Source organism: Nannospalax galili, unplaced genomic scaffold, assembly GCF_000622305.1.
Source record: "Nannospalax galili isolate Female #2095 unplaced genomic scaffold, S.galili_v1.0 scaffold78, whole genome shotgun sequence".
In the NCBI taxonomy this organism is placed as follows: domain Eukaryota; kingdom Metazoa; phylum Chordata; class Mammalia; order Rodentia; family Spalacidae; genus Nannospalax; species Nannospalax galili.
In genome coordinates, this window is record NW_008343387.1 from 3582095 (window position 1) to 3592676 (window position 10582).

Sequence of the window (10582 nt, forward strand, 5' to 3'; positions counted from 1 at the left end):
ATTTCCTATAGTGCTCAAAAGTTCAAGGAAAACAATTATAAAATTAATTGGACAAAGATTTGATGAACACTAAAACTTCAGAGCCTTTAATATGCTAATGTCTGCCAGACATATCAAAAAACCATTAGAATATGTTGTGTTTCTTAACATACCTGATGATTGCAGTGTGTGTGTGTGTTCATATATAGGTTGGCTTTTTCATAGACTATCTGACACAGCACAGTTGTTCCAAAAATAATCTTTGAAATACGCATTTCTAACAGACTAGTCAAAATGGGATTTTGCTTTATAGAGAATTTCTTTTTCGGGGGGCATACAAGTCAGTATTCACGTATACCATTTTGCTCTTCATAATGATTCAGTAATCCCAAAGCCTAGCTAAGATGATTCTTGTGCACAAAAGAAATACTGGAAATTAATCAATTGTTTTTCAAACCACTAACTTATAAGAACAGATTTTTATTTTTCTGATTAACACACATACATTTTCCCAGTAGATTTTTTTGTAATTAACTCTTGGGCAGCTGTTACTCATTTAATGAAGGGCTTTCTCCCAATCGCTCATATTTGGCACAGATGCATGCTTATCCCTATTGGCTCTAGTACATCTGACCTGTTTAATTCAAAATACATTTTGAAATTTGCCTGCTCCTTCCCTGTCACACCGCTGTATGGCCTTATCACAATGCAGTCTTTTCATCTGACCACTACAGAAACCTGAAAATTCTCTAGCTTTGTAACTTTGCTTATCCACAAATGCTTACAAAAAAAAAAAAAAAAAAAAATTGTCCTGCATACACAAGTACTAATTTGAAAAAAAAATAATAATGCCCATCTGCTGAAAATTTGATATGGAGTCCAAACCTGGTGTTAATGACAATGAAATTGAAAATTTAGATAAATTCCAACAATATGTGACAGTGTTTTCAATTGCAGAAATAGATTGAACACTGTCAATTTGCATCATTGACTCCCACCAACTCCCTTTTCATCTCTTTTGTTTTAGATGTGAACTTTGACAATATCTCAAGGTATGTGATGATATTTCATCTTTCAAAACTACAGAAGTATGCAAAACAAGCATGGACTTATGTTTCTCAGCTGAGTTTGCATAGCTGCACAGCTCATCTGCAGTCTATTCATTGGTCTAGCTGAGTACTTGGGCTCTATTTTTATTAGAAAGGAATTTGTTCATCCTCGGTGGTAGTTTTTTAACAGCATTACTTTTAGAGTTTGGATTTTTCAAAATGAAATAGGTAATTGCTGTTTATAAAATATTATGATGGCGCAGTCTGTAGCAAGTAAAAACATGCCAGTGTTTGCTGCAAGGCATGAGGAGACAGTGACACAGCTCATTTCCTCAGCCGAGCTCTCTTTGCTGCCTTGTACAACGCTTATTTCAAAGCACGCCACAGCTTAGAACTGTCGTGATCCCCATTAATATAAAATCATTGACCCCTGCTCCCGCTGGTGCGACTAAATTACATTCTGCTGCTCAGCGGCAGCCACACATGGGGACAGCGCTTTTAGTCATTGCCAGGTGCCTTGATGCCAGCACAGCCCCTCCTACGCCCAGGGTTTGCCTTTAATGAGGATTAGGCACTTTCAAAGATCTAGGAGGGCCCACTCCCAGGATGGAAGCCTTTCTAATGGCATCTGGGCTTGTGGTAGGCAGTAATTTAGTGTCTCACAGGAGACGTGAGAGCTTTAAGAAATTGTGAAGATGTGTGGTTTTGTGATTCTCGTGATGTGCAGTTTTGTGATTCTCTCTCTCTCTCTCTCTCTCTCTCTCTCTATCTATCTATCTATCTCTATCTATCTCCATCTCTCATCTCTTCTGCTTCCACTAGCACAAGCACAAATCCACAAGCATTATGCTTACAAGTACTATGTTTTTATGAAAACTAGAATTTGAGTGCGGCTAAAAAGCATCACAAATTAGGGCAGGTTGGGAAATTAGTCATTACATCTTTTTTGTTATGTACCATTACCAGGAATGAATCCACTCACAGCACAAAACATTAAAGTCACCTTTGTAATTCAGGTGGTAGAGTTTCTTTCTAAAAGTCTGGAGCTCCTCCTTTGAGTCTGATCTGTTCTATGACTTGTGTGTCCAGTCTTTAACTCTCCAAGCCTGTCCTTCCATGCAGAACTCCTGCCCTTCAACGTGAAGACTTCAGGATGTAAGTGGGTATGGAATTTGCAAGGATGTTTTCTGTATGACTAAAGCAAATCCTTGTCTGGAGAGTTATGCAGTGAAATGTGTAAATAGTGAACATAAAACCCAGAGGAACCTTAGGTAGGCAGGCATAAATTTATCCCTTTCATAGACAGCTTAAGAAACAAAAAAAAGGTAATTGAAGGTCACTTATACATGGGGCATTGAAACAAGTGTGATTGTATGGATATATATCTACATACTGGTATTGTTTGTAGTATATTTAGATAAGTTGTGCATATAGCAAATAATAGAAACTTCTGAAAATTTCTCATCAGCATGAAATGCAAAGTTTGAAAATTTGTGGAAAAATGGGATTTTTTTTTTATTCTTTGGTTTGGGGAGAAATTTATATAGCAAATAAAAACTGTTGTGTTTAATTCAGGAAAATTTGAAGTCAGAGTCACTTGATTTTATCTCTGCGTCATTTTTTAGTAATGACTCCAGATGAAAGTATTTTTCTCAATGGAAAAGATATCAACACTTCAATTTTAGTTTTTAAATATGTTTTGGTCTAGAGCTGTGCTTTCATACAGTCCACAGGAAACAGAAACCAGTCAGCAATGTAGAATGGGACAGAGTTAATCAATACTGTGCTGGTCACACAGGCTGTGTATAGAGACTGCCTGAATTTTCTACTCTATGATTCCTATCAGGAAAAACAAATTAAGTTTTATGGCCGTAGGGAGTATCTATGGAGAGTTCTTAGTAAATGGAGAGAGGTTAAATGGACTACACTATTTAATTACAAAATGTATAAGTGCTATTTGTTGATAAGAATCCATTTTCAATAAAATTCACAAAAGCCAACAGTAATAAATGGGAAATGGGAAATTTCTTACAGATGCATTTATCTCTGTAGTATATGAAATATAAATGGTGCAAATAAAAATTATTTTTCATCATATTTCTTAAAAGAACTGCTTTTGGATTCTGAAATAATGTTTTCCCTCAGGTTTAATTGGGTTTCATGAAATTCAGTATCTGGATGAACAACTTGCTTCTGAAAGCTGATACCCAAACAGAGGGCTTTCTTTCCAGAAGGGTGTCCTAACCCCAGTCACACGTCTGCTAATTTGGCCTTTCTCTTAATCTCATAAGAACTTGCTGAACAGAAGTGCAACTATGTGCATGCTAATGGCTCGCACTCCACCAGCTCCCCTTGCTCCCTGAGAATGTCGGGTGTGCAAAGCTGAGCTGGAACAAAGATACACTAATTATTCCCCATTAATTTGTCTGCTTGAATGGTCCTAAATACCAGAGTGATTAATTAGCGCAAGGCAGCCGGGGCAGGATGTCACACCCTTCTCTGCGTTTAAGTGTCGCAAGGTTGTGCTCAAGTGTTGACAACGGCGTATCTTTAATTTTCTCCAAGAAGAAAAGTTTAGTCAGTACAATTAATTTGAACTTGGCTGGCTTGCAGGAATAAATGTAACATGTGGAATGATATTACTGCTGCATAGGCTTTTTTTTTAACCTCCTTAGGGTACAGTAAAACTTTTTTGGAAACTGAGTTATTGAGTAGTATATTTCTAGAATTGTTTCAATTTGGCTTAATTACTTTTGTGCATTTTGCAGCAAAAATATGGATCATAAAATAGATTATAATTATTCATAATAGCCTGGGATGAATACAGATGAATGCGTAGATAAGAATCACAGGCAAAGAATGGCATTACAAGCTGCCCAGGGCCGGCAGGACCCAAAGCCAACGTGGCTGCGTCCAGTGGCCTGGCTGCCACAGCCCCCGGGAAGGCGAGGGCGGTGGCGATAGTGATGGTGAGTGTTTTGGGTCCTGGCTGGACCTGCGGTTGGTCGCCCCGGGGGAAGTGGACCGAGTGGCTTATAGAGCCTACATCCTTGGTGTCCTGCAGGAGGAGGAGAGGGAGGAAAAGCTGGGCGTTCTGCAGGTATCCTCTCGCTTTCCTGGAAGAAGTTTCCCTCTTTGATAGCTGTAAGGAAATTCTGGAACGACGGTTAGAAATACAAAATACCATCACCAAAGTGAAGAAAGATGAAGTTCAGGCCATTGTCGCCATGACTGACAAGCAGGTACAGATTGTGGTAAAGCCCATGAGAGTGTCAGAAGAAGGGAAACAGAAAAAAGCCACCCTGCTGGCCTCGTAGCCACCCTGCTGGTCCAGTGTGCTGATGTGACAGATGGAGAGCGGGAAACAGGTGAGAAAGATGGTTTCAGTGCCTCCACGGTGAGCCGCGATTCTGACAAGTCCCTGTTCCGAAACACCAGTGTGGAAGATGTTCTCAGGGCTCAGGAACTGGAGCCAGACTCACGTCGGGATGAGCCCCAAAGCAAGAAGAAACAGACAAGCTGCAGAGGAAGGACAAACTAGCCAAGCGGGAGCTCAAGGAAAAGAAAAGGACACAGGGGAGCGAAAGCCGTAACCTCAGCCTGCCGGGTTCCTTCTAGGAACTGAGTGTGCTAAGAGAAATGAGAGGCTGTTGCATATCCCAGACCTTCCAGAGGCTTTCCCCCTTTGCTTCCACAGTCAGAAGGAAAACCATAATAACTTCTAACAAATGCATCAACTTGATGGTTCCGGCAGTCAAGTATAGTTAATATCTTTACCAGAGATTTGGGGTTAGGGTAACCTTTATATTTTAATACTCAACTTCTATGGTATTTGGCTTTTTATTTTTATTTTTTTTTTTAAGGTCTTGCCTTACTTTGGATAATCAGATTCAAAAAGCTAACAATTACAGCTTTCACCCTGAAGAAATCATGACCCTTCTAAGATAAAAAGGATGTGCAAATAGTCTCAGAGGCAACATATGCCCCTAAATGTAGGGGAGGGTTTGCTTTGTTTTTCAGACAGGGTTCCATTCTGTGGTCCAGGCTGGCCTTGAACTCATAGAAATGTTACTTCAGCCTCCCAGTATTGTGATTACAGGCATGAGCCACCATATCTGATTCTAGTAGCATTTTATGGCTGACATAACTATTGCAGACCCCTTCTTGGATCCAGGTTTTATGTTATATGACAGCAAATTAGGAAAATGGGAAGAATTTATTTGGGGATATGATAGCACTAAGAATTTTTTTTGGGGGGGGTGGTCTTTTAGAGACAGGATCTCCCTGTAGCCCCAGCTGGCCTGGAACTCACAGAAATCCACCTACCTCCGCCTCCCAAATGCTGGGATTAAAGGCGCACACCACCATGCCGAGTAGATCTAAGAATTTTTTAATGTTTCAACCTGGGCTAGAGATATAGCTCGGTGTTGAGTCCTTGCCTATCAAGCCCTAGGTTTGATTCCCAGCAATGAAGGAAAAGAAAAACTTCAGCCTAAGGTGGAAGAAAGGATCTTTTTTAATGCTGAGCTACTTATTTTTTTTCATATGGTCTGTGACTTTAAGAGGGATGCATCAGTATGGACTACAAGGATACCATCGTTAGACCAGATTAATCTTTTTTACACCAGGCTGACCTTGATCTCACAGAGATCCACTTGCCTCTGCCTCCGTAGTGCTGGGCTCAACTAGATTAATTTTTTATAGGCATGAATCCCCTTGAGTCTCCTTTTGGTTTGAATCCTGATTTACCCTAGAGCCATGTCCAGCATGACTTTTTTAAAATGTAAAAAAAAAAAAAAAAAAAAAAAAGCCTTCATGTTTCTTAAGTAAGTTTATAATTTTGTGTTAGGCCATTTTCGTAGTTCACCACCACAGGCTGGACAGACCTATAACATGAGTATTAAGACTTTCCGTTCTAAAACAATTATATACTGTTTAGAGAAATGAATCTGTGGCTGTTGATAGTATTTTCCTCATTTTTAAGGGTGAACTATAAGCAGCAATTGTTACATTATATTTCTTGGCTGTTACTGAAAATGTTAAATTAATTCATTTTGCTATGGGCATGCTGTTATGTTAAAATCATAACATACCATGTGTGATGGCTAATCCTGGGTGTCAACTTGACTGGATTAACTGAAATGAGAGAGGTCTTCTTAATTGGATCAGCTGAAGCTGGAAGACAGGCCCTAAACGTGGGTGTTACCTTCTGATGGCAGCCTGTATAAAAGGCCATGGCAGAGAACACGTGGCTTCCTGCTGCTTGCCTTCTCTCTGGCTGGTGAGTTCACCTTGCTGCTGTAGACTGAAGACTAGCTGATCTTTTGGAATTCATCAGACCTTCAGCGCCAGATTGGGACTACTGAGACATCCAGCCTTATGGACTGAGCGACTATGGATTCTCAACCTCTCCAGTGTACAACCATTGTTGGACTACTCAGACTCTATCCTGTGAGCTAAGCTGATAAATCCCTATACGTATATATTCATTCTACTGGTTCTGTTTCTTTGGAGAACCCTGACTAATACACTATGTAGCCAGCACATGGATGCTCTCATGATTATTTCATGGTATTTCTCCAATTCTACACAAACTCCAGAGTCTATTCAGCAACCAGAAATGTGAGCACCAAGGAGGGAAGCTAGCCTCTCCATCCATCCTGTATGTCCTTGTTCATCATTTGTTTTTTAATTTTTCACATAGTGTGGATGCTGTAGGACATTCTGGCAGTTAAGGATGTTGTAAAATATTTGTTAGGATAACTCGCAATAAAATGAAGACTTGTTGGTAGAATGTCCCCAGATCTTACAGCATCTTCTTGCCTCAGCTCTAATCTTTTGTCGCAAGTTTTTCCACAAGTTTTCACAGAATACATTAGCTCTTTCTGAAGCAGCATGCACAGCACAGCAAAGACCTGGGTAGGGGGTCTCACTCTTACTATTTATTAAATTTTTAATTTCAGGACCAAAGCAAGACAAAACCGCCTTTTTAAGCCTCTTCTGCAAAATAGGAGACTGAATATTTGTTCCATTTAAATCTAAATGAAATAAGGAACATGATTCTTACTCTGCTTTGTGCAGCAGTTTATTACTGCAGATAAAACAAAGGTAATTGCCTCTCCTTGTTACTTTGTGGTTTACAAAGTATTTAATATCTCCTGCAATATAAAAAATATTAACAATGTTTATACTATTAACTGTTTTGCTATTTTCCTTTTGAATATACAGATTCTGAATCTAGAAGAAATTATAATGATATTGGAAGAAATTTTTCATCAAAATATCGCACTTTAACTTTCAGACATCTTTCTGACTTTAAAAAGTGAAAAACTACCCAAAAGCTCTAGTCATGAGAGCTGCTTGCCACCATGTCCTTCTTCCCTGTATATACATGTATATATGCTATATATATATATATGCTATATATATGTGCTATATATATATACATGTATATACATGCTACTTTCCTGATCAAATAATAAAGAACAATTCCTCTCCTCTGGAATCTCACTTGGGTTTAGGGACTTGTCTATTCCTGCAGAATGCAACTGTATACAATGCCTTGGGATGTCTATGATTTGGTTATTTTGAGCTTTGTAATGTTCCGATAGATCTGTGGGCATATGATACTTCTTGAGAGAATGTGTTAAGAAATCTGAGCCAAACAAAAGTATCCCATGTAGATGCTTTGGTCTGTGGGCCTAGCTGATCGCCCAGTGACATCTGGCATGCACTGCCTGTCATGCTGAATGTCCAACCCACCTAAACCTTCAGATTATTATAGCCACCATTTGTTTACAGTCCTATGATAAACTTCTAGTAAAAACTACCCAGCCGAGCCCAATCAGCAGAAAGGTGAGAGAGATGAAGAGAGTGTTGTTTTAAGGCACAGATGATTAACTACATAAACTAATGTAAAAGCAAATCGTTACAATAATTTAATCCTTTTGCATCTGCAGTGCCAAATCAAGATGACATTATTTGTCAGATCTCGTTTTCAACTTGAATGTTGCAGGGAAGAGCAGTGTTATGTGCGTCAGTTACCTTTGTTCATTTCTCTATCCATCACTTGAGTACCACAGCAGTTACCTTTGTTCATTTCTCTATCCATCACTTGAGTACCACAAACTAGAAAAAAAAAGCTTTTTAACTTTTACAAACTTAATTGAGAATTTCATACACGCATATAAGGTGTTTTTATATATTGTATATATTGAAAAATTTCAAATTTTAAATTCTTCAATGTATACTGATTATGAAATATTCATTACCAATATCAATTTTATACTGTAAGACACCGAGACTGAAATTAGCATTCAAAAATGACACAGCCTCCACCTTGAGCTAATATGGCATTTCCCATCCACACTCTGATCCAAATATGTATTTTAACACCCACATGACAAGTGGCAGGGCAGATTGCCTGGTAGCCCTGAGGACCAAGATGGAATGGAAAACTGAAAAGGCTTGAGCAAGGTGCTGTGCGCAGTAATTCCAAAGAAGCGAAGACTTAAATACATGAGCATCTGGAGCTGTCACTACTCCACCCTAGCGCCAACATTCTCCTGTGCATCAGTAGCTGGACTCAAGGAAGGTGAAGTTATTAGGAGCCACCCAGTATCTACACCTTGGAAAAACATTCACTAAGAATCTATAGCACTAGCTAGATACAGTGGCATACTTCTGTAGTTGTGGCACTCGGGAGCCTGTGGCAGGCAGATTGCCCTGAATTTGAGTCCATCTTCGGATAAATACTGAATGCTATGTGAGCCAGGTTGTTAGGAATGCTGTCTTCCTAACACAATATGGGTGTTGCCATCCTGAAATAAGAGCAGCTATGATTATTCACCGGAGTTGTGAGGTGCTTCAGCAGAAAAGGTCACTCAGAAAAAGTTTTGCCGAATCAAAGACTGCTGGCCAGCAACTACACAGGGCTGTTGGAACCCAGGTGTAGCCCCAAGCCATCTCTAGGGTGAGCCTTTATAGAAAGAAACCATAACCAGAGGTGGAAAGTTGAAGGTCCCAAGCTTACAGGTACAAAGCCCCCTTAACACTTTCTATTCTATTAAGCAACAATTGCTACTTTGCAAAAGCAAGCCAGGCACAGCCTACAGAAGCCATAAACCTGCAGTTAGCAGGTACTCCAGGACAAGCTGACCTGTTCTCAAGACCAGGGTCCTGCTGATGTGTGTTCCCATACTCTAGGTCAACTGCCTGATAATTTCAGAAACTAGAGTCAGCCTAAATTTTAACATGGCATAGCTATGGTCAAGAAGGTGCTGTATCACACCAGAGAGCCTTATAAGATTGGGCCTACTAACATTTCCTCACTGAAGTGTCTCTTGAGGATCACTAAGAACATGAGACCCCTCCCTGAAAATAAACAAATGGCTACTAATTGCTAGGGGACTCTATTCTTTTGTGGTATAGCTGCCTATAAGTTTCCTATGTTCTTGTAGGTAACAGCTTACCTGTGTACCTGTAACCCCAAATAAACTCAACAAGCTGTAAAAAAAGAATCACTTATTTTATTTTTGATTGACATGTACTAATTTCACACATCAATTGAGTTCAGTGGACAGTCTGTCCATGCATACAGTAGGCACTGATCAAATCCAGTTATATTCCTTTTTCGTATACACATTCTTCCTGACCCTAGCAATGTACATTCAAGTCAAATGTTTAGCTTTCACAAATGAAAGAGAACTTGAAGCACTTGTCTTTTTGGATCTGCTCATTTTATCTAGTAAAATGTGCTCCAGTTCCATCTACTGTATAGCTGACCAGATTTAATTTTTCTTTATGGTTGAATGAGTGTGCATATATAGCACTTTTTCTTGAACCATTTATCTGTTGATGGACACCTAGTCGAATTCTGTGTCTGGGTTAATCTGAGTAGAGATACAGTAACATGGGAATGCAACCACCTCTTTGGTTTGCTTATTTGGAGTGCTACTTTTATTGTATATATACAGAATTTCACTTGTTTACACTCCCATTCACAGTAGCTAAGCATTCCTTTCCTGTACATTCTTATCAGAATGTGTGTTTTTTTGTTTGGATAATAAATATTCTGACTAGGATAGGTATCATATCAGTTCAGTTTTGATTTATATATTCCTGATTGCTAAAATGGGATTTATTCTTTTAAAAAGTTGTTGCATAGCAAAGAAAATATTCACTAGAATTAAGATAGCCTGTAGAGTAGAAGAAATTATTTGCCATCAATTCCTCTGACAAAGGATATATAATGAACTAAAGAAAATTAATGTATATTTTCATGAATTTCATACATTTTATTCATATTTAGACATCCCCATCCATACCACCCACAGTATTTCATGCATTTGTCTTGTATGTTAAAGCCCATCTAGTAAAGTTTGTGCACCCAGATTTCCCTCAATGTAAGTTCATGCACTGGAGCCTATTCAGCCTTTCTAGCATCACTCCCCTAAGATCAGCTCTCCCTCACCCAGCAATAATCATCTGCAAGTAGTTCTTCGAATAGGTTGGGCCCGCTGCCCATTTTCCTCATTCTGTGCTGGGTTTTTATC

The 10582-nt window shown here is 39.1% G+C and overlaps 1 pseudogene; it reads left to right on the top strand.

The window, feature by feature from the left end:
• Positions 1-1282: 1282 nt before the first annotated feature.
• Positions 1283-4646, top strand: LOC103739298 (annotated as a pseudogene).
• The last annotated feature ends 5936 nt before the right edge of the window (positions 4647-10582 follow it).